The 22,409-nt window shown below is 46.5% G+C and overlaps 1 pseudogene; it reads left to right on the top strand.

Annotated features, from left to right (window-relative positions):
* The first annotated feature begins 1,875 nt into the window (after nt 1-1,875).
* Nucleotides 1,876-19,113, top strand: LOC111153132 (annotated as a pseudogene).
* The last annotated feature ends 3,296 nt before the right edge of the window (nt 19,114-22,409 follow it).

Here is a 22,409-nt window from a genome sequence, read left to right as displayed (position 1 = left end):
CAACGTTCATATTGATTAGGTCCCCAACCATCAGTACTGCCTCTTGTTCTTTTTTTTTTTTTTTGTGGTGAGTTTTTTTGTTTTTGTTTTTGTGTGTGTGTGTGTGTGTGTGTGTGTGTGTGTTGAGTTTTTCTGTCTTTTCATTTTATCCAGATAAGAATATATTAACGGGAGAATAAAATGCTAAGAGGGTGGCAAAGACCCCAGAAAATGTATGCTAACCAAATCAGAAGAGACCCAAAACCAGGAGGAGAAGAAATGGGAAAAAAGAAATAAAATTTAAAAATAAAAAATAAAAAATATGTATATTAGACTGGTAAATAGAACAGAGTCACCCACTTGACTTTGGGTGTATTCTAGTCTCTTAGAAGAAACTACCTACCAAAATTTTAAAGCAAAAAAACTTATATATATACAAAAATAAGGGTAAACACAATGAAGGGATGGAATATGACTCTAAAGATGAAAATTTTTAAAAATTCTGAAAAAGGAATTGATAAGTTGGTTGGAAAAAGAAAAAAAAAAAGGACAGAATGTGTTCAGGCTGGAGACTAAAACAAAGCCATGTGCTAGATTTAGGGTATATTTTTTGATCTATTAGAAGAAATTGATCTATTAGATCTATTTTGATCTATTAGAAGAAATTGAATCTTTTGATCTATTAGAAGATCTATTTGATCTATTAGAAGAAATTTTGATCTATTAGGAGAAACTGAATCCCAAAATTTTAGAAGAAAAAGAAACCTATATGTATACAACAAATAAGGTTAAATACAATGAAGGGATAAAATATGACTATAACAATGAAGGTTTAAAAAGATTTTTTTTAGAAAGGTATTGTTAAGATAACCTAGTTAAAAAATGTTAAAAGAGGAAAGAGGAAAAGTTAAAAAAAAGAGAATAAGAAAAAAAATTTTTTTTAAATTAATTTTGCAAGACTAAAAGATCATGGGGAAAAAGCCATGAATTCTATGTGTTGCTTTCCCCTAGATCTGGAGTTCTGCTGTTCTCCTTGATTGATGAACTTGGTCTTGCTGATCTTCTGGGGGAGGAGCCTGTTGCAGTGATTCCCAAATGTCTTTGCCTGAGACAGAATTGCAGCACCCTTGCCAGGGGCCAGGCTAAGTAATCTGCTTGGGTTCGCTCTCTGGAGCTTTTGTTCCCTGAACACTTTCCATACAGCTTTGGAGGATGGGAATGAAGATTGCGGCCTCCCAGTCTCCAGCCTGGAGGAGCCAAGAGCTCGGGGCCCCACTCCTCAGTGCGCCCTCAGAGAACAATCAATCACTCCTGCCTCCCTGGTCTTGCGGCCATGCTCTGTGGGGCTTAGGTGACAGCTCTGTGTTCACCCAGCCTGTGACTGAGCATTTCTATCTCTGGCACAGAGCTCCATTTGGAGTCTCCAAACCCAGCAGATTCCTGCTGTGCATTTCTGCGCCACTCCTCCTGAAAGAGGAAGGAGGGGGTCTCTCCGGATCTGCCACTTGTGGAGTCCCTGCTCTAAGAGCAGTGGCCTGATTGTGCTTTGGATCATTGTTTAAAGTAACCCCGAGCTGAGAGCTAGGGCCTAGGGACATGGCAGGCTCCATCTGCCAGCGGGAAGGCAGGCTCCCCAGGGGGCTGAGTAGAGGGCAGGCTTGGCCAGCATTTGGAGGCAATCCAGGCCACGCATGCACCTGGTGCTTAGAGTGCTTTCTTCCACAGTTCCCACCCTGACCACTGGGGACACTGGGCCAGGCCCAGGTGGCTCCCCCCACCACTGGAAGTGAATTTGCTGGGGGTTTCTGGCAAATTCTCACGAACTTTCTGCCCAAATCAATATCAACTTGGCCGCACGCCTGCCTGGTGTTTGGCGCACTTTCTCGCTAGGTACACATGGCGGCCATGCAGGACCATGGGCTGGAACCACGCAGCTCCCCTGCGGGCCCCAGGGAGGTGAGCTTCCCAGGGGCAGAGTTCAGGGAGGGGTGAGCCTGACTGTCAGGCTTCACGTTTGCAGGCCAGGGAGAGGGGCGCCAAAGTTGGGGGTGGCCTGAAGAGGGCATGCATGTTTCTCCCACACTGAGGGTTTTGCACAGCTCCAAACAGCACAGTTTCCTCCTGGGGGGCAGGCAGAGTCCTGGGTCAGGGGTCCCCAATCTGCAGAGCTTGGGGGCCAGGCCAATGTGACAGAAGCCTGAAAACCCAACCTAGGGTTAGGGTTAGGGCCTAGGGGCATGGCAGGCCTGATCTGCTGACACTGAGGAGGGTGCCCCAGGGGGCTTAGTTGAGAGTGGGGTTCAGGTAGTACGTCAGATTCTGGGTTTGTGGCCAGGGTGGCTGTCGACTGTGGGGGGTGCCCTCAGGGGGCCATGAACGTATCTCCCACTCTGAGCATTCTGTGCAGCTCCAAATGGCATGGATTCCTCCTGGGTGGCAGGCAGATTCCTGTGGTGTTGCTCAGTAGTCCCCAATCTGGAGGGACTGGGGGCCAGTCCTCTGGAGATGGAAGCAGAGATGGAGCAGCCTAGTCGGTGTGGGGCCTCGTCAGCGTGTGGCCTCGTCCTCGAGCAGCCTCGTCTGGAGCGGCCTAATCCAGAGTGGCCTCGTTTTGGGAGTGGCCTCGTCGTCGAGCAGCCTCGTCCAGAGCGGTGGCCTCCTCTGGGGAGCGGCCTTGTCAGAGTGGTGTCATGGGAAACAGAGTCTGTGTCATCGGGGTTGTCGTCCTCGTTGTCATAGTCGCTGTCATCACCTCTTCATCGTCGGGAGCGGCCTCGTCTGGGGAGCAGCCTCGTCCGGGGAGCGGCCTCGCTGGGGAGTGGCCTCGCTGGAGCGGCGTTATCGTCCTCGTCGTCATCGTCTCTTCATCGTCGGGAGTGGCATCCTTGTTGTTGTCGCCTCTTCGTAAGAGATGGCCCCGACTGGTTGGTTTGATTTTCGATGCTTGGCGCGAAATAAAGCTTTGTTTGATTTTCGCTTTGTGTCAGTCTCGTTTCTTTGATCATGGACCCAAACATTAGTTGACACAAATTCTTCCTGAAAAGAAGTGAAATAGAAGTCATCCTTGTTTCCTAAGTAGACCTGAATAGACTCAATAGTAATAGCCTCTTCCCAGGCCTCTGGGCCTTCATCTGCTCACCAACTCCAAGATTTTTTTTTCAACTCCAAGGTTTTAAAAACATCTTCTATTTTTAACAGGTTGAAAGAATTAGTTTGGTTTTAAAAAAATCCAATGAGGTCACACTTTTCATAATCTATGCAATGATCTGTAAACACTGAATGAACAAGGTTTGATGGGATGGGGCTCCTGGGTGGCTCAGTGGGTTAAAGCCTCTGCCTTCCTCTCAGGTAATGATCCCAGGAACCTGGGATCAAGTGCTGCGTTGGGCTCTCTGCTCAGCAGGGAGCCTGCTTCCCTTCCTCTCTCCCTTCCTCTCTCTCTGCCTACCTCTCTGCCTACTTGTGATCTCTGTCTGTCAAATAAATAAATAAATAATCTTAAAAAAAAAATAGGGATGGGATGAAGGAAGAATTGGCTTTGCAGTGAGATTTGGGGCAGTCTTAACTCACTGTTGCCCCCATGTGGCCACTCTCCAGGTAGCACGTGGCCGAATGTGTTTCCATTAACCAGATTCAAGGGAGAGTAAGACCGAAGAAGGTTGGTCTCTAAATTCCTTAGCTTCTAAAAACCATCCTCTAATTTATGATCAATATTCTAAATCGAGTACATCTTAACTAGATATTAGGGTTAAGGTCAGGGTCAAGTTGCATACATTAACTATGACATCTTTTTTGTATGTTAGTTTTACCTGTCTAAGGTGTTTTTAAAAAATCAAATGGGAGAGGATTTAGTCACCAAAACACTGAGCACATCACCTGTCCTGGGAAATAGGTCACTAAACATAATTATTGTTTCATCATAGCTGAGGACCAGGAGCTGGTCCTACAGGTACTAGGCAGGTAGCCTCTGTGGCCAGCTGGCCATCTCCCCACCAACACCCACACCCAGCTCAGCACATTCTCTGCTCTGCTCAAGGGCAGCAAACAGATATAGGTGGGACTCTCTCCTGTCAGGCATGGCTCACTTCTGACAGGTATACAAGTGGACCAGCTCACATACACATGACTTGTTCTTTTGGTTCCTTGCCTCTGCCTCCTCTTTCTGTCACCCTGGTCCTGAACCTTCAGCTCCTGTGAGAATTTGGGTTTGCAGATTTCTGTTGACATTTCGAAGTGCAGATCTGTGTTGCCTTTGTTCCCTGTCCTTGGGTCAGAGAGGAAAGCAGGAAAAGTCATCATACTCTGAAAGCAGCAAAAAGAAATATCAAGTGTGCTCTGCCCTCAGCACCTCAGGTTTGAAAGCAATGGACAGCTACGTACTTCATGTTCTACACAACCAGCTTTAGGGACTCACAGATGCATATGAAATGAAATTGTACTGAAAGAACTCTCATTACTGAACTTCTACCTTGCAGAAGACAGTTTAGAGACACTGTCCCTCACCTGCCCTGTCATTTCCAGTCTGGCCAATGCCCAGTCACAATGACACGTGTAGCCACACAAGGGCACAACTATGACATCCTCCTGGACCACTCCTGGTCCCCCTGCCCCCCGGACTGGCCAACTTGACACCCCCAGTCCTCCTCCTGAGCATCCCCATAGTGACACAGCTGTGATCATCCTCTTGGAGCATTTCCTGTCCCTGGGGGCTGGCCATCCCTGCACACCCCCAGTCCTGGGTGTCCCCTGTCATGGCACTTGTCACACATGCTGTCATTTGTTGTCTCTCAGTCTGTCCTTTCTGCTTAGAGTAGATCTCTTTCACAGATGTCTGGTTGGATGACAGGTGGATGAATGGTTTTGGGATCTTTGGTCCTGGAACAGCAGGCATCCCTCAAAACCCTGATAGGCAGGGGGAGTCTCTGTCCCTCTTTGTGCCCCCAGCCTCAGTGGAACCTAGTGTCCAAGACAAGGGACTTGGGAGTCCTCCCAGATTAAGTTTGTTCTATGAAGGTGGATTCCTTCCGAGATCACTGCGGAACCACATTGTGTGGCCATTCCTGTGGGACAGAAAGCATGCTATTGTATTGTATTCTTCTTGCACACTGTGGCTAACAAAAAGGAAACACATGCTCACCCTCACAAGTTCACACTTACACCTCTGTTTCTGAGCATCACTACCATGTAAACGACAGTGAATTCCCGTTGGGCTGCTGACCTGTAGATGTGCCATTCAAGGTGTCAGTAGAGGAGGATGGAGATGGAGTTCTGGCTAAAAGGGTGGAAGTCCTTGCCTCTGGGGGTGAAGAAATTAGATTTTACCCAGAAGGTGCTATGTTCTACTCAAAGACATGACATGATCCTAGGATCTTTGAGACCAGGGATTGACTCAGAATTTTCTGGAAAGTCTTCCATAAAGATTTTCTGTTAGATGCAGTCTAGGTGGTGTCTTGGACAATGACTCTACTCTTGCATTGTGGCTTGAAAGCAGCCACAGACCGTCCATAACTAATGTTCCAGACACAATTGATTCAGAGAATACAGGGGGAGGTCCCATTTGGCCCATGGGAGGTAGTTTCCCACACCCCAGATTTGTAACATGATGGATGATGGGGGAGAAGGCTCTTCTTTTCCAATGGCAGAGTGGGGGTACAATTTTCCATTGGCAGAGTGGGAGTACACTGGGATCTATCCTGCCTGACCCTGGCCCCTCCACTTGAAAGGAAAAAAAGATGATAGTGAGATTGGCCAACAATTAAGGCCTCAGGAACTTTCCCGCCTTTCTCTCTAGGCCCCTAGCTTCCCATAACACATTTGTCTGTGGTTGAATTCCATGTAGGTATTGTTTGGCTGAGTATATTCCCATTGTCTGGCGGATATATCTTGCGGGTTATATACCACACAGATGCTCGTCTTGTTCAAGCTAAGACCATGAGCACATTTGGGATGTGGAGGATCTAGCATGTGTGGGCTTCAGGACGAGTCTGATTCAGCCCTCAGCAATGTTATGGAGCACCTGGCTCCTGGGCCCTCTGTGGAACTGGGACAGGCCTGGCCTAGGCCACTTCTGTGGTCGCGATGGAAAAGCCCCTGGCCTGGGTGGTCTACCCCATGCTTGGCTCTGTAGGCTGAGACCTGAGGTTCCTCCCACCTCTTTGGCTGGAACCTGGTCACATGCCCATGAATGAGCCAATCCCTGGAGCCAGGAAGTGGAGCCGTGGAGAATGGCACAGGTTGTTAGGACATCTGTAGTAATGACTTTTTTAATGGCTGTGGTGGCAAGATCTTCTGGGATGCATCTGTTAATAAAACGAATATTAATTTCTGATAGTAAGTGGGTCCAAGGTGCTGGCTTAGTATCTCAGTCCCAGCACCTCAGTACTACTGTACTACTCTGTAGAGACAATGGCTGAGAATGAGCAAGGTGGATGGAAACAGGTCTGGAGTGCATAAGGGAAGGGTGTGTGTGGGTAGGGGGTTGGGGATAATAGCTCTGGCCAAGCTGTATCTCCAACTGATCTAGGTTCAAAAAGGTGCGGGGAATCCATGGTGTCTCACCGTCCATCATTTTGCAGGTGAAGAATATGCCTTTTGCATGGAGTATGGCAAAACTTGTTCCAAGTATTCTCTAGTTGGTATGGAAGTCGGGGAGATAGCACCCTCCATTTGCTAGGATAGGCGTGAGAGGCTGAGTGCTCTCAAGAAGGTGTGTGGCTTTGGCAGGGCTCACTGTGAGGCTGCACACAGGAATGATGAGGACAGTTCACGGTTTTGTTCTGAGGATGGAGTACTGGAAGAATGCAGTGCCCCATGTAATCCCGGGCAGGGGACAGACCTGGAGTCCACTGTAGAGTTACTTCATGGGAGAGGTGGTGATCTGCAGCATCCGCTTCATGAGATATCTGTCCTTTATTGAGTTCTGGGTGTGGTTTCTGTGACTGTGTCCTAATGGCTGGGATTTCCAAGGACTGGGAGTTTTTAGCTTCACCGTAAGAGTTGGTCCACTGGGAGTGGGTAAGTCCCATTCTGCTGCTGAGAAGTGTGTCTCCAGCGGTTGGAGTGTGTATTACAAGCCTAGACATCAATGGTGAGGTGGTTATGGTGGTCAGCAGGCTATTATTAGTGATGATTGTTATGGGGGAATTCCATAGGATGAGATGTTAGATCTTATGGTTAGGGATGCTCACTGAGTGCCCATCAAGGGTGCTTTTTCTGAGTTTCATATTCAATTTTTTTTAATTGCTTCTAATAGCCCTCCTTGTACTTGGTATTCCAATGAACAGTGCATTACAACATTGCCTGCATTTTACCCGTGTGTTGATGGGGATTTGAGAAAGGAAAATGTTGTCAGTGGTCCCACAAATTGTACACTGGAACAGCCAAATAATAAAATATTATTTTTGACCCAAAGTAGGAAGTATCCTGCTGTGATTCTTAGTTTAAAGTAGGGGAGGGGGCCCTCTTTTGGTACTGGTAATGAGTACAATAGGCCTTCCCTGGGAACATTATCAGATTCTGTTGGAAACTTGGTCTTTGTCATTGTGGAAGAATCAGGAGTCAACCAATTATTTGTTTCCTGTTTCATTTTCCATGAGCAGTTCCACAATATTTGGGTTAACACCTCTACCATTGTGAAATCACCCCAACTTTGGCAGCAGCTCACCCTTCTCTGCCAAGGGTATGTTTGAGCCAAGACAAAAGTGGATTCTGGGTGACTGTGAGACCCTAGGATCAGAATGCTGTCGGTAGGGACTTACTGACATCTTAAATTTTAAACCCTCTCTTAACACCCAGATGAAATGCATTTCAGATTTAGAAAGTTCAGATAGAAATTTTGTTTCCTTGGTGACAACTGAAGAAAATGTGTCATCCCTAAACCTAATGTTAACTCCTAACTTTAACGGTGAAACATAACCTGACCTTAAAGCCCAAACTGGAGCCCTGAATCCTGAAATTGAACCTGAAGCCTGAACTCTGAACCTGAGCCCTGGATCCAAGCCCTGAACCATGAACCCAAACTCTAAACCAGAACTCTGAGCCATGAACCCTGAACCCAAATCCTAGCATGAACCCAAACCTCAAATTTGACCTTGAACTTTATCCCATAAGCCCTGAGTCTTAAACCCTAAATCATAAACCTAAAGCCCTAAACTCTAACTGTTCCCTTGCCCCTCACTCTAAATCCTCACCCTGACCCTAAACCTAAAGCCTGATCTAGAACTCTGACTGAAACCTGAACCTGAACCCAAATTCAAACCCTTCACACTTTGTTTATGCATTCACCACTGATGGTTGTGAACACTGTTTGGGTTGGGGGCTAGCGTTAGGGTCTTGGATTAGGGTCAGGGCCAGGATTGAGAGCAAGTTCGGGTCAGAGTGTGGGTCTGCATCAGAGCCAGGGTCATGTTCGGTGCCACCATTTGGGTCAGGGACTGTTTTCATTCCATATTGTTTCCAATTCGTTGTTCCTTAGCTATTTTTGGAGAAGTTGGGGGGGGATATTGGGCTCCATGCAGTTTGAATTTCCAGAATGAAATGGCTTCAGCTGGACCCTGGGAGGGAGCAGGTGCTTCCATTGAAGCGTGAGTTCCCCTGGTCCTGCACTGCCTCCATGGCCTACAGATGGCGCAGGACCCCAGCTCCTGCCCTGCCTGGCCTGCATAACCTCAGCTGGGGCAGGAGCCTGACCTCCTCAGGACCCATTGTGGATATTTCTGGAGGCTGTGGGGCTGCTCACACACTGACAGGAGAAGCTGGGGAGGATGTGGGTCCACATCCACACTGACAGGACCCACTGTGGAGGGCGTGGGTCCATGTCCACACTGACAGCACTCCCGCCCCCTCAGGACCGGCCGCTGGAGGAGGAGGTGAGGAGAAACCGCCTGAGCTGGGACTGGTGAGGGGGTGCATGGTCTCAGAACCCCACGAAGGAAGGGTGCGCTGTGTAGACACTGGGGCTTCTGTGGTTTTGTGTGTGGTGATGTGGCCTCCCAGGGTGCTGTGCGTGAGGCTGTGCGGTCTCCCCTTTCTGGGCTCAGATGCGCGCCCTGGGTCCCGCGTCTGTGTTTGTGTGCATGCGGATTCAGTTCTTGGGGCTCCTGAGACAGTCTGCAGTCAAGGAGCGGGCACCACGTCTCGGCTCTGTGGGGTCCTTCCCGTGTCCACACCTGCTTCAGGGTTGGTCTGGAGTCTGGAAGTTTGGGACTGACAGCACCGACTCTGTAGATGGCTTTGGGGAGAGTAGCTATTTTCCCAGTGTCAGTTCTTCCCTGAGCACAGAGGGTCTTCCCATCTCCGTGTGTCTCCCTCCCTGTCTGTCATCAGTGTCTCACGGCTGTCAGAGGACAGGTCTGTCACCTTTTTGGTTCAGGGGACTCCTAGGTATCACGGCTGTCAGAGGACAGGTCTGTCACCTCCTTGGTTCAGGGGACTCCTAGGTATCGTGTTCTTTTGGATGCAGTAGTAAATGAGATGGTTCTCCATAGTCTCTTTCTGATGGTTCCTTTGGAGCACATAGAAATGCAGTCGATTTGTGTATATTGATTTTGTTCCTGGCAAGTTTCCTGAATTTATTGGCTCTGTTTGCCTTAAACTCAAACTGCCAGTTATTTGACCAGCAAAATGGGCTTATTTAGGAATAGCAGAGAATGGCAATCTGGGATGAGCAAGCTACAGTCTCATCACAGGCAAGTGCAAGAAACAAAGGAGAGGAACATTATTTCATAGAGAAGGAGGAAGAATTTGGGAGGGTTTCTTGGAAGGAAAGTCCACTGGAGAAAGACAGGGGTTCAGGGGGATGGAGGATTCTCACTGGCCGAGCTGCAGGGATGGAGGATTTCTTGTAGGAAATGACCCTCCAGCTTCCCCTGGCTCTCCCATGGGGGATTGTAATGTGGGGTCTGTAACGGGCACTGAGCACCAGGCACCCCCTTCCAGCCTCCCCTTCTGGCACCCCAGTCCACTTTACTGAGGCTTCCCTTCATGCTTTTTCACAGTTCTAACCAGGTTGTGGTGGAGTGTTGTGGAGAATTGCAATTCCAAATCCCACTGCTTCTGCTGCACCCAACATACAGGGGCACCTGATTTAATCCTCCCACGAGTCTCTTGCTAACATGTGGCCTTCTCCAAGGGTGAGTGGCCTCTCCACAGTGGGTGAACTGGATCTAGGAGGGCTTGGCCTCCATCCCAAAGTCTGATGTTCTCTCTGCTTCTGTGATGTGGTGCTGATGTGGGTGTTTGGAAGAATCATTTACTCCACTGCAGTGATTTCAAATCTGCAATAACTTGTCACAGCAGCACAAATATGCTTTATCTCCACACTCGGACTCCCCAGCTATTGTTTCTTTACCACGTTTACCACTTCACACAGGCTACTTTGGTGCATTTTACCCCAAACAGGGACAGTGTCCCACGGAACCACCACATAACCTCAAGTGAGGAAATCATGATGGTTCCCACATTTGAACCCAGACAACAGGCCCGCTTCAGCTATCACCACCTGCCCGACAGTCTGAAATGTCTTCTCCATTCGGATCCAGTTTTCTTCTTCTGGAAGTTCTTCCAGGACTTTCCCTTATTTGGGTAACCTTGATGGACTTAAGGGGCACAGATGGCTCCCATCTGAGTGGTATTTCTATCTGGCTTATGTCACTGGGGCTGTTTTTAGTGTCTATCCACACTGTGACATGCATCAGTCCTTCATTCACTTTTTCACAGTGACTGAACATAAGAATATTGGTCCCTTAAAACATTTCAGGTACACAATTCTCTGGCCTTAGCTGAGTTCCCACAGTTGTACATCATTCTCCAGAACTTCCTCATTCTCCCTGAGGGAACCTGTATGCATGAAACACCAATTCCCCATTGTCCTTTCCCTTGAGCACCTGCAGCCACATCCAGCTTTGTGTCCCAGACACCTCATCCAAGTGGGATCATACAGTATCTGTCCTTCCATGACTGGCTGATTTCACTCAGTGTAATGACTTCCATGTTCAACCCGTGTCGTAGCCTGTGTCAGAACTCCCTTTGTTTTTAAGGCTGAATCATGTTCCATGGTGTATAAACCAGATTTTGTTTATCCATTGATCTGTCAGTGGACACTTTGGCTTTTGTGAGAAATGCTGCTCTGAATATGCGTACTTCTACTTTCCATTTTTGTGGGCATATAGGCTGCAGTGGAATTCTGTATTTAATATTTTAAGGAACCACCATATTTCCCCCCCACGCCCCCCACCAAATGAGCCATTTTACTTCATTCCTTCATGGGGCAGAACAAGATAGCCATTTATGGATCTACCTCATTTTATTTATCCTTTTCCCTATGGATGGACATTTGCATAGTTTGTGGTTTTTCCCTATTGTGAACACAGATGCTATGTATATTCCTGTACATTTTTGTTTGTCTGAGCCAGTGTTTTCAATTTGGGGCGTATATATCTAGGAGTACAATTGTTGAACCATATGGTAATTCTGCTTTGATCTATTTGAGTAAATGCCAAACTATTTTATATGTAGACTGCACTATTTTTCACAAGCAAGGTTTAAGGGTTTCAGTTTCTCAACATCTTTTTGTTATTTTTCATTTTCTTGATCATAGTGATTCTACTTGAGTAAAAGGACATCTAATTGGTTTATATCTTCACTTCCATAAAGACTAATGATGTTTAACATCTATTCATGTACTATTCGCCATTTGTACGATTTCTCCGGAGAAGGGTCTCTCCAATCCCTTCATCCATTTAAAAAATGGGATTGTCTTTTTGTTGAGTTGTAAAAACTCTTTATGTCTTCTGGGAAACAGACTCTTAATAGAGAAATAATGTACAAATATTTCCTTCCATTATGGGGGCTATGTTTTCACTTTCCGGGTAATATCTTCTGATGTACAAATATTTAAAAAATTTTTTAAATTTATTTATTTGGGAAAGAGATCATAAGCAGGAAGGGCAGAGGGAGAAGGAGAGAGAAACTAAAGCAGATTCCACGCTGAGCTAAGTGCCCAAGGCCGGGCTTGATCTCACAACCCTGAGATCACAACCCACGCCAGAACCAAGAGTTGGATCCTTGACTATGTCACCTGGGCGCCCCAAGATAACTGTATTTTTTTAAAGCAATTTTCTTTATGGTTTTCTGGTTCATGAGGTCACATGGTACATAGCTAAATTAGTTTCCCAGTTCATATGCCACTTGGGAGACTGACAGAGAAACTTAAGGAAAACAAATCATAAGAATTTTTTCCTGCACTTCTACCATTTAGATAGCAAAAATAATCTATTTCTGAACACAATTACATATTTAGACAACCTTGTTTGATACACGAAACTTTTCATAACTGGAAAATCAAAATGACTCAGATCTTTGATAAAGAAAAGAACAAAAGAGCAGCAGCAAAGTGAACCTCTACCTCTTTTTGAAGTTGAACGTTTTGCCATTCCAAAGACAGGAACTCTATCTGCAACGTGCCTATCTCATTCTTTTTTTTTTTTTTTTTTAAAGATTTTATTTATTTATTTGACAGACAGAGATCACAAGTAGGCAGAGAGGCAGGCAGAGAGAGAGGAGGAAGCAGACTCCCTGCTGAGCAGAGAGCCTGATGTGGGGCTCGATCCCAGGACCCTGAGATCATGACCTGAGCTGAAGGCAGAGGCTTAACCCACTGAGCCACCCAGGTGCCCTGCCTATCTCATTCTTAAACTTTTTCACATCTTGCTGTAAATCTTCCTTTAGATATACTTCTGATGTTCTGTAACTACATGATGGAGAACTCCCATTTTCTAGTTCGGGATCCATACTTCTATAGTTATTAGTACTGTCATTATCTGCATATAACGGCTTCTGGAACAAGTCTTTTGTTTTCTTGTGTTTGTAAGAGCAGAAATATTGTGCCTTTTTATTTGACTCTTTTGTCTCATCTCACTGAAGCGGGAAAGCCAAAGAATCAAAACGGCTTCTTGGGTTACTAGACTGAGGTATACATCCAATGTCTAATTTACAATCAGTGCTAGTTTGGTTTATACTTTTTGCCATTTGAATGTCAAACTCTTGGTCTTCTTTCACTTCAAACGTAACCTGTGGGTTCCTTACTTTTTTATTTTCTCTATCACTATCAAAACTCTCATTTTTGTTAAAAATATGCTCAAAATCTGATTTGTTATCATTTTCATAGTCTGATTTATTTCCACTTAAAGAGAGATCAGAAGATGACCGGGATATAATCCAAGGATGAATGAGAAAGAACGACATTTTTGAGTCTAGACTCTTTCTGTTCAGGTAATGCCTGAAATGCTGCAAAGACCGGCACTGCAAATGCATCTTTTTTCTCACAATCAAGTCTATCATTTGTCAAATTAGAAGGTATTTCTGTTAAGTTTGCTCCTTCTTTAAAGTGACCATGTAGTGACTCTTCCTTAGGATAAGCAGTATTGTTTTTTTCACAAATTTCACCAAACATCTGCTTTAACTCTCTGGTGATGAGTTTTAACTTATTTTTCCACCCTAATTTGTCTTGTTTGGTCCACATGTTCTCATACTTTTGAACAGAGGGATGTTCTGAATATAAAAATATATCATCCTTTCTATCACATTCCTTATTTCTGGTTCTTGAGCCATTTTTGACAGATACAATAGTGGAAAGTTAAGTTGCTATATTTGATTTTCAGATGTCCTTTCTGTTGGCATACATGTTTGTAAAATAACTTTATCCTGTAGATGCTTATTTTCACTTTCATCAAGACTTTCTTCCTCTTCTTCTGTTGTCATTTCTAAGTCTAGTTCCGCTGAAAAGTCTTCTTTGTGCTCTCTGTTTTCTGGTAGCTGTGATTCGCACACATCATGGAGTTTAGAATTTTCTAACATAAACACAGCTCCAATATTATTAATCCTTTTTTTATCTATTAAAGTCATCTGTTTAAACTCTGTGGATGCCAACCACTTTTTGGTCACTGACTGTAATACAGATGGGTGTTTATCATTAACTTTCAAATCCCTGGATCTTTGACAAATTGCACTATTTTGGTTCAAACAAGTAGACTTCCAATTGGACAAATCAGATTCGGATGTTTCTTTTTCCTCCATTTCTCCTGGTTTATTAGGAAGAGAATCGTTTACTTCAACACCAGGCTTCAAGTAAGAATATTTTCCTGGAGAATCTGATTGGGATGCTTGCATTTCCTCCATTTCTCCGGGTTGATTAGGAATAAAATCTTTCCCCTCCACAGCAGGCTTCAAGTAAGAATATTTTCCTGGAGAATCTGATTTGGGTGTTTGTTTTTCCTCCATTTCTCCTCCTTTCTTAGGAACAGAATCGTTCTCCTCAACAGTAGGCTTCAAGAAAGAATATTTTCCCAGAGAGTCTTCTACTTGTTCATTTAATGTACTTGTCCCTTTCTGATCTGCATTTCCAGATAAATGATCAATGTATTTTTCTGGAAGACTCTCAGAATTACTCTGAGAATCCCAAGGTGATTCTTTATTTTGTTCTGCAAATCCTAATCTTGACAGCATAACATGTCTATCATTTTTATCTGCCCTGTCAGCAGAAGTCAAACAGTCATTAACTATTTGCTTTTGTGGAACACTTTCAATAATACCATCGTCCTTTGTTCCAATTGCTGGCTGCTCCTCTCCTTCCTTTGTAAGACCAAGGCCTAACAATGTGAAAGGAGGTCTTAGAAGAGAATCAGGTGATGGCAAGGCAGGAGGAGAAGAGTCAGACTTCGACTGATGGTTTGGAAGGAATGCCAACTGTATCTTCACATTTGTTTTCAGAGCTATCATCCTCAAATAAAGTTTTATCTCCCAGTGATACAAGGCCAAGTTTTGTTTCCAAATCTTGAAATGCTGAGAAACATTCATTAGTTTTCTTAACTTTGGTTTTGAGGTATTCTTCATATTCAAACTTAAGACTTCATCATCTGATGTAGGCCATGAAGCATTATTGATGAAGTTCTAGAATCTAGGTGAGGTTCTGTGGGGTGAGGTCCAGAGTGGATGACCAAGAAAGAATTCTTGAGACATCTTTGGTGCAAAATGGTGGTCTATTAAGGCGTGGGGACAGGACCCATGGGCAGAAAGAGCTGCTCCTCTGCTATCCTGCGGAGTGGCTGATTATATACATAGGAGTTGGGTAGGTGAGGACAAAGGGGGTGTTCAGAAGACTGTCAGGATACTGGAGGCCTGGTTATTGTCAAGCCAAGGCTGTTTTTACCTCTAATGAGACACTAACATGAAGACAGTTGGGAGTTTCCTGATGGAATGTTACATTCCTCCTATCAAGCATCCTTGTCAATGAGCTTTAGGTTTAGAAGAAATTTAACTTTATTTATACTTACTTTGATCTCAGCCTCCTTCAGTTTTATGGAGTGGAGGGTGGTGTTAGGGCTTTAGGAACTGAGTTGCTTGTCTCTGGAAGTTAGGCTATTGATAAGATAGCTTCTTTGTTGTAAATCATTAGGATATTTGTAAACCAAGGGAGACTCCTGTCTTGCAGGATTGTGATCTCTGCAAGTTAACTATTTGTTTTTCTTTTTAGGGCAGACGGGAGTGCCTGAGGGATGTCACACATGTCACCGAGGTAGGGGGAGAGGGGGTGTAAGGTACCAGCTTTTGCTTTGTCCTCAGTCAGCCTTCTGCTCCCTCATCATTCCCCCCTGAACAATTTTGACCCTTAAATCTTTAAGGTAGTTGAAGGTGGAAGGTCTCATCTTCTGTAACACCTTCTTGCTGTATGGGGGCATAGAGTTGTCTCTACCTATTTGGGTTAACATTGATCAGTTGAGGAATGTGTAGGGGAGTTACAAAAGATGGAGGCAGCTGAATCCAGTGCTGACAGTGAAGAAGTGTCTCTGTGTGTGGTAAGGATTATCTGTCGTAGTGAAGTCATTGCAGCAATGGAGTCTCGGCACCAAGTAGAGAAACAATGAACAAAGCAACACATTAAGATTAATAAGGCTATAAGAATGAGAAGTCCAAAAAGAAGATTTTTAGTTGTTGGCCATAGACCTCCTTTCAACCAGGAGCTTAACCCATCACTGAGAGAGAAAGATCCTGTAGAGCCTCAATCTGGGTATTCATATCTTTTATTAATCCTGTGACATTTTTGTGGTATTCTGGGATGTACACACAACATTCTGCTTTGATAATTGCACATGTGCCACCCTGTGCTGCTGTCAGGACTTCTAAGGCCATCCTATTTAGTAGGACTGCCTTGCACATCTGTGAGACTTCGACATTAAGTAGGGAGATGCTATTTAGTGAATCATTGAGTGCCTTTGTAGTATATTTATTAAGGGCTTCTACATGCCAAATGACATCCTCTAGTCCCACAGACTGAGCAAAAATGGATGTTAAGTGACCATACCATTTAAAAACAGAGCGTGTCCATCTTTGCTTTAAATCGGGGAGATTAGTTGGAGTGGTGATGGTTTTAGTAATGAGCCCATGAATCCAGGCAAATCCTAAGGTACAGCCACCTATCCACCCTGGAGGAAGCCAGGGCCACAGGTTAGTTCCACACATCCAGTGGGTTCCGTTTGAAGCTGACCATTTAATGCCAGGTCGCCTTACCCAATCAGTAGCAAACCAGTCAGTAGCCTGGAGTACTATTATTTGGGAACACATTTCTAATGATAGCCACCTTAGATGTTGTGTGTTATTTGCCCAAGGATCATACGTATGATTTCTTTGTTCCCAGCATAGAACTGCCTTTTGACTGAGCTGTCCAATAGTGGGTGTGAGCCACAAATATGTGTCCCAGATTTGATATATGCCATCTTCAGTATAGTGATGAGGGTTTTGTAACTTAGGCCCATATTTGATTGGGGAGTTATGGCTTGACCGCAATCCCCTTTCCTTCCAAATAGCTCCATGAGCATGATGTTTGATTGTTAGGGTGGGGTTAAGGTTAGGGCTGAGGGTTAGGGTCTCCCTGTCCTCCGTTGTGCAGAGCCCATTCTTCCCCAGTAACCAGAAGAATGATCTTCTCAGAACATAACCTTTGAGCCTCTCTGTGATCCACTCTCCCATCTGCCTGTCCTCTCCAGCCTTTCCTCTCCCACTGTATCCCCCCAACCCTGTGGGCCTCCCTGGTGTGTGGTCCTCTCACATGTGCCTTGGGCCTGACTCCAGGCCTTTACATTCTCCTTGCCCTCTGCCAGGAGCACTCCTCTTCCCCTGCTTCATGTCTGCCTTGTTCCCCTGTGGGCTGGACATGGACTTGCCCCGTGATCTGACTCGTGTCTGCCAGGTGTGTGTGGCCTTGTCCCCCATTTAAATATAGCGCCCACTTTCCCTGTGTGAGTGATTTACTAAGCTGCCCGATATGAGGTTAGGCACAGGGAAGTAGCCTTAGTGCCTGTGTGAAAAAAATCAGTCTCAGGGCACCTGGGTGACTCAGTTGTTAAGCATCTGCCTTCAGCTCAGGTCATGATCCCGGGGTCCTGGGATTGAACCCCGCCATGTTGGGCTCCCTGCTCAACAGGTAACATGCTTCTCCCTCTCCCACTCCCCCTGCTTGTGTTCCCTCTCTAGCTGTCTCTCTCTCTGTGTCAAATAAATAAATAAAATCTTAAGAAAAATAAATCTCAGAGGGTCTCACCACCCTTGCTGACAATGGGGGAGCTGCTGTCCCCACAGGTAGTCCCCTCAGAGAGATAGGACTTCTGACTTCTTGGAGCTTAGGAGATGTAGACCTAGACCTGGAAGCTTCCACTCTTGGACTCATGGCTGGGGTCTAAGCAAGCCCTCTCTTTTAGCAGTCCTCTTTCCCTTTCCCTGCCCATGGGCTGGACCTGATTCCTGATCTGGGGGAGTTCAAGGGTGACCGCTCCTAGGAATAGCAGTGGTTGACTGATGGACCTTGTCAGCAAGAGGCCCAGAAGTCTTCAAGGGAGGACCCTATGGGAGTGGAGACAGCTCTATGGGGACCAGTGACAGCCCCCTCAAAGCAAAGTGGGGCAAGAGGCCAGCCCTGCTAATTCTAGCCAGTCTATAGACCATAGAAAGGAGGGCTGTGCCCAAAGGTGCTCCATTCCTGGCAGGTGGAGACAGGACCTGCAGCAGGTCAGCCAGGGAAGGGCACCTGCAGGGTTTGCCTGGGAGCTCAGCACAGGGGGAGCATTCCTGGCTCCAGCATGCTGACTGTGGGGTTGGTTTCTTATCTCTGAAGCCTCAGGCTCCCCTTTGTATGATGGGGTGCTGATGGCCCCCATCTCTGGAAGTGGAAGGTAGGGAGGCCCCACAAGCAGACTTGCTTGGGACAGGCTGGGAGAGTGTCTGTAGCTTAAAGCAGCTCAGTGCCTGCCCCCTTGAAGAAGGTGCATATGTCCATGGGCCCCCCAGCTCTGGGATCCTGCCACCAGGCTCTGACAGTGACCCTCCTCCAGCCTTGTCCCCCGTCCCCGTAGATATGTGGTCTTTCTGGAGCTGTCCATGCAGAGGGCAGAGAAACCCATCATGGTGGGACACAGGGTCACCTACTAGGTTGTCACCGACCAGCGGGCTGCTGGGCCTGTGTGCCCCCCTGGGAGGGCTGGAGGGTGGTGGTCCTCCAGGTCCCCAGCGCCCCACAGTGGCAGGATGTGTTCATGCAGCACATGGCAATAATCTGCTGCTTCTGTGAGCAGCACTTTCTCTGTGAGGTGGACGACCTGGTGTGTGCGGATGTGGACATGAAGTTCTGCGACCATGTGGGCATGGAGATCCTGTCCCCCCTCTTTGGCACCCTGCACCCCAGTTTCTACCGGGTGTCCCATGAAGACTTTAGGTACTAGCGCCAGACACAGTCCCAGGCCCACATCCCCAGGGACCAGGGTGATGTTTACTACATGGGGGCCTTTTAGCGGGGTTTGGTGGTGGAGGTTCACTGACTGACCTTGGCCTGTCACCAGGTGATGCGGGTCAACCTGGCCAATGGGATTGAGGTTGTGTGGCCTGACGAGAGCTGCTTGAACAGGTACCTGCTGGACCACAAGCCCACCAAGGTGCTATCCCCAGAGGATCTGTGGGACCCGTGGCATGTGGGCTGTCCCCTGAAGGATCTGTGGGACCCATGGTGGCTGGGCTGCCCTCTCTGGCCTTCAGGAAGAAGGTGAGATTCAGGCCATGCCCAAGAATCACCAGGACATCTGGGACTCATAAGGGGCTGTCCCCATCTCCATCAGAGGGTGCTGGTTCCTACTTCTGTCCGCCTGAGGAGACCCTGGAGGCCAGCCCTGCCCACACTGGCATGTCCAGGGCCCCCAGCTGCACCCACACACAGGAGTCCTGCCTTGAAACACAAAGTCCTCTCTTTGCAGTCACTACAGTTTGATAAGTTCTGGCTCATTTGCAGCTGTGAATGGCTCCAGTTTTATGTCGGATGTTTTTCTGTGTCAATGCTGAGCAACCATGTTAAAAAGAATAATCAAGGGAAAAGGTTTTCTTCCTGGTTCTAGACAGACACCAGCCAAAGGGTGTGGGAGTGGTCCTGCAACAGCTGTGGAGCCAGGATGGCCTCTGGTCGCTCTTCCCTCCCAGTCCCTGCACCTTGCCATGGCCATGGGGCTTCAGGGACAGGGCTGCACCAAGCCGCCTCTCAGACCTTCAGTCCCCTGACTGCCAGAGGCCTTGGCTGTGGCTGCTAGCTCAGCCTCCAGGAGCATGGAGCCCTCTGAGTTATGTATGGTTTCTGCCTTGGTTTTATTTTTTATTTTTTAATTTAATTTTTAAAATTTAAATTCATTAGCCAACATATAGTACATCAGTAATTTTAATATAGTGTTCAGTGATTCATTAATTGGTGCTCATCACAACATGTACGCTCCTTGATACCTGTCACCCAATGCAAATTAATTTATAATGGCAAAAAGCAAATCAGTGGTTTCTTGGGGATGGGAGTGAGGAGGAATGAAAGGGAAGGATTAAGGTGTGGGAGGAAACTTTTGGAGCTGATATGTTTATTACCTTACCTATTAATATGTTTATTACCTTGATTGTAGTAATGATCTCACTGGTGTTTACGTGTGTCAAAACATCAAGTTTTACTCTTTAAATATGTGCAGTTTATCATTACATCAATAAAGCTATTTAAAAAACAAAACAAAACCAAATACCTGTCACCCAGCTACCCCACCCCCCACCCCCTCCCTTCTGTTACCCTCAGTTTGGTTCCCAGAGTCCAGAGTCTCTTCATGGTTTGTCTCCCTCTCTGATTGCTTCCCATTCAGTTTTCCCTCCCTTCCCCTGTGGTCCTCTGCACTATTCCTTATGTTCCATGTATGAGTGAAACCATATGATTATTGTCTTTCTCTACTTGACTTATTTCACTCAGCATAATCCCCTCTAGTTCCATCCATGTTGATGCAAATGGTGAGTATTCATCCTTTCTGATGGCTGAGTAATATTCCATTCTGTATATGTGGACCACATCTTCTTTATCCATTCATCTGTCGAAGGACATCTAGGCTATTTGGCTATTGTGAACATTGCTGCTATGAATATTAGGGTGCAGGTGGCCCTTTTTTTCCCAGTACATCTGTATCATTGGGGTAAATACTCAGGAGTTCAGTTGCTGGGTTGTAGGGTAGTTCTATTTTCAACTTCTTGAGGAACCTCCATACTATTTTCCAGAGTGACTGCACCAGCTTACATTCCCACCAACAATGTAAAAGGGTTCCCTTTTCTCCACAACCTCACCAACACTTGTTTCCTGTCTTGTTAATTTTAGCCATTCTAACTGGTGTAAGGTGGTATCTTATTATAGTTTTGATTTGTATTTCCCTCATGTCGAGGGATGTTGAGCAATTTTTTATGTGTCTGTTATGAGCCTCCTCGGTCTCCTCTTCTCCTATTTTGCTCCTCAGCCTGAACATGGTCCCAACTAATCTGCAGCTTTGAAGACCAGTTCAGTCCAGATGCCAGGAATATACCCCGGGGGGCTCGGCCTCACCTACCCCATCTGTCCTGTCCACATCAGGTGCCTGCATCCCCCCCAACCAGCAGGCCACCTGCTCCTCTCACAGATGTCCCCATCTCAGAAGAGGGAAACACCAAGTCCAGACCCTTGGATTCCTCTGTGACTTGTTGCTTTCCACCAACTCTCCCAGTAGTGAGTGGCTGCTGGAGGACATTTGATGTCCAAACCATTTAAAGGCATATGTGAGTCTCTGCTACCTAGGGCAATGGATAAGAGTTGGGGCAAAGAGAAACCAAGCAGAATCACTGGAAGAAAGGCTGAGTGAGTAGGAGCTTTAGGGAAGAAGGGCCTGGAAGCTCTGATATAGTCCCAAGCCCCTGGGACACTGCATGCATGGGCTGGGTGCCTACTCAGGGCTGACTTGAGAAAGCCCGAGGCTCTGCCCTCTGGTGATTTTCAGACTTAGCAAGTGGGAAGTGAAGGCCAAGGCAGAGTGCTAAGAGGTGTGGCTGGTGCTGAAGGTGTATCTTGACACCCACACACCCAGAGCCCTCCTTCACATCTGCAAAGACTGGAGGGGTTCCCCCCACCCAAGAAGGAGGGCAGCTTCCAGATGTTTAAGGAAATCTCACGCAGTCAACAGTTACTACTACATTCATAGACAAGACACTTCTATGGCCACACATGACAAAGGATACAGATTTGACAAAATCAGTTCAGAAATGTCTGAGCCAACAGCATAACTGCAGTGAGAGGAGCAGCAGCGGTGAACCCTGGGGAGGGGAGGAACTGGTATTTGTCTTGCTACATTGCACTATTCACAGTGTCCCTGATCCAAAGGCAGAGAGATGAGTGGTGGTGATACAGGAAAGGAATGTATTTCAGTGCAGCTGACACCAGAAGGCTGAGGACTGGTATGGTCTCAAGGTGTTGAGAACACTCCTGGGCTTTTATATGAGGAAAATCTAGGACAGGGGTTGGTGGGCAGGTGCAGGGGATCAGTAAAGTTCCATTCATTGTCTTGGGATCCATCACGCAGGGTCTTGCTGGTGTTGGGCAGTGGTTATTGCTTGAGGGGTGGTTTTCGTGCCTGCTGGGTCTTTGACTTGAGTTAACAGATGAGCCCGAAGGAGGGACATCATCAGTTAGGAAGTACAGATGAAGGTCAGAGTGGAGGTGGGTGAAGGCCTCTTTCACTCCAAGAGTGGGGGAGCTCTGAGCCTCTGCTGCACTCCTTGCCCTGCTCATCACTTCCAGCTGCCTGGTCCTGAGTTCTGTCCTTTTAATGATCTGGTCATCTAGTAAGTAATATGTTTCTCTGAGTTCCATGAGCCACATGAGCAAACTATTCAAACCTGAGGAGGAGGTTGTGGGGCCCTCCAATCTGTAGCCATAGCTCAGAAACACAGGTGACCTCTCTGCCCAGCCACTGGCTGACCACTAAGTTAACAGCACAGGAATTCAGTGGCCACACACAGCAAAGAACACAGACTTGACAAAGTTCATTGAGAAAAGTCACTAAGCCAACAGTAGCAACCAT

Source organism: Enhydra lutris, unplaced genomic scaffold (genome assembly GCF_002288905.1).
Source record: "Enhydra lutris kenyoni isolate GAN:26980312 unplaced genomic scaffold, ASM228890v2 scaffoldscaffold31, whole genome shotgun sequence".
Classification (NCBI taxonomy): Eukaryota; Metazoa; Chordata; class Mammalia; order Carnivora; family Mustelidae; genus Enhydra; species Enhydra lutris.
The sequence above is the reverse complement of the archived record's forward strand: the minus strand, read 5'-3'. Positions and strand labels throughout refer to the sequence as shown.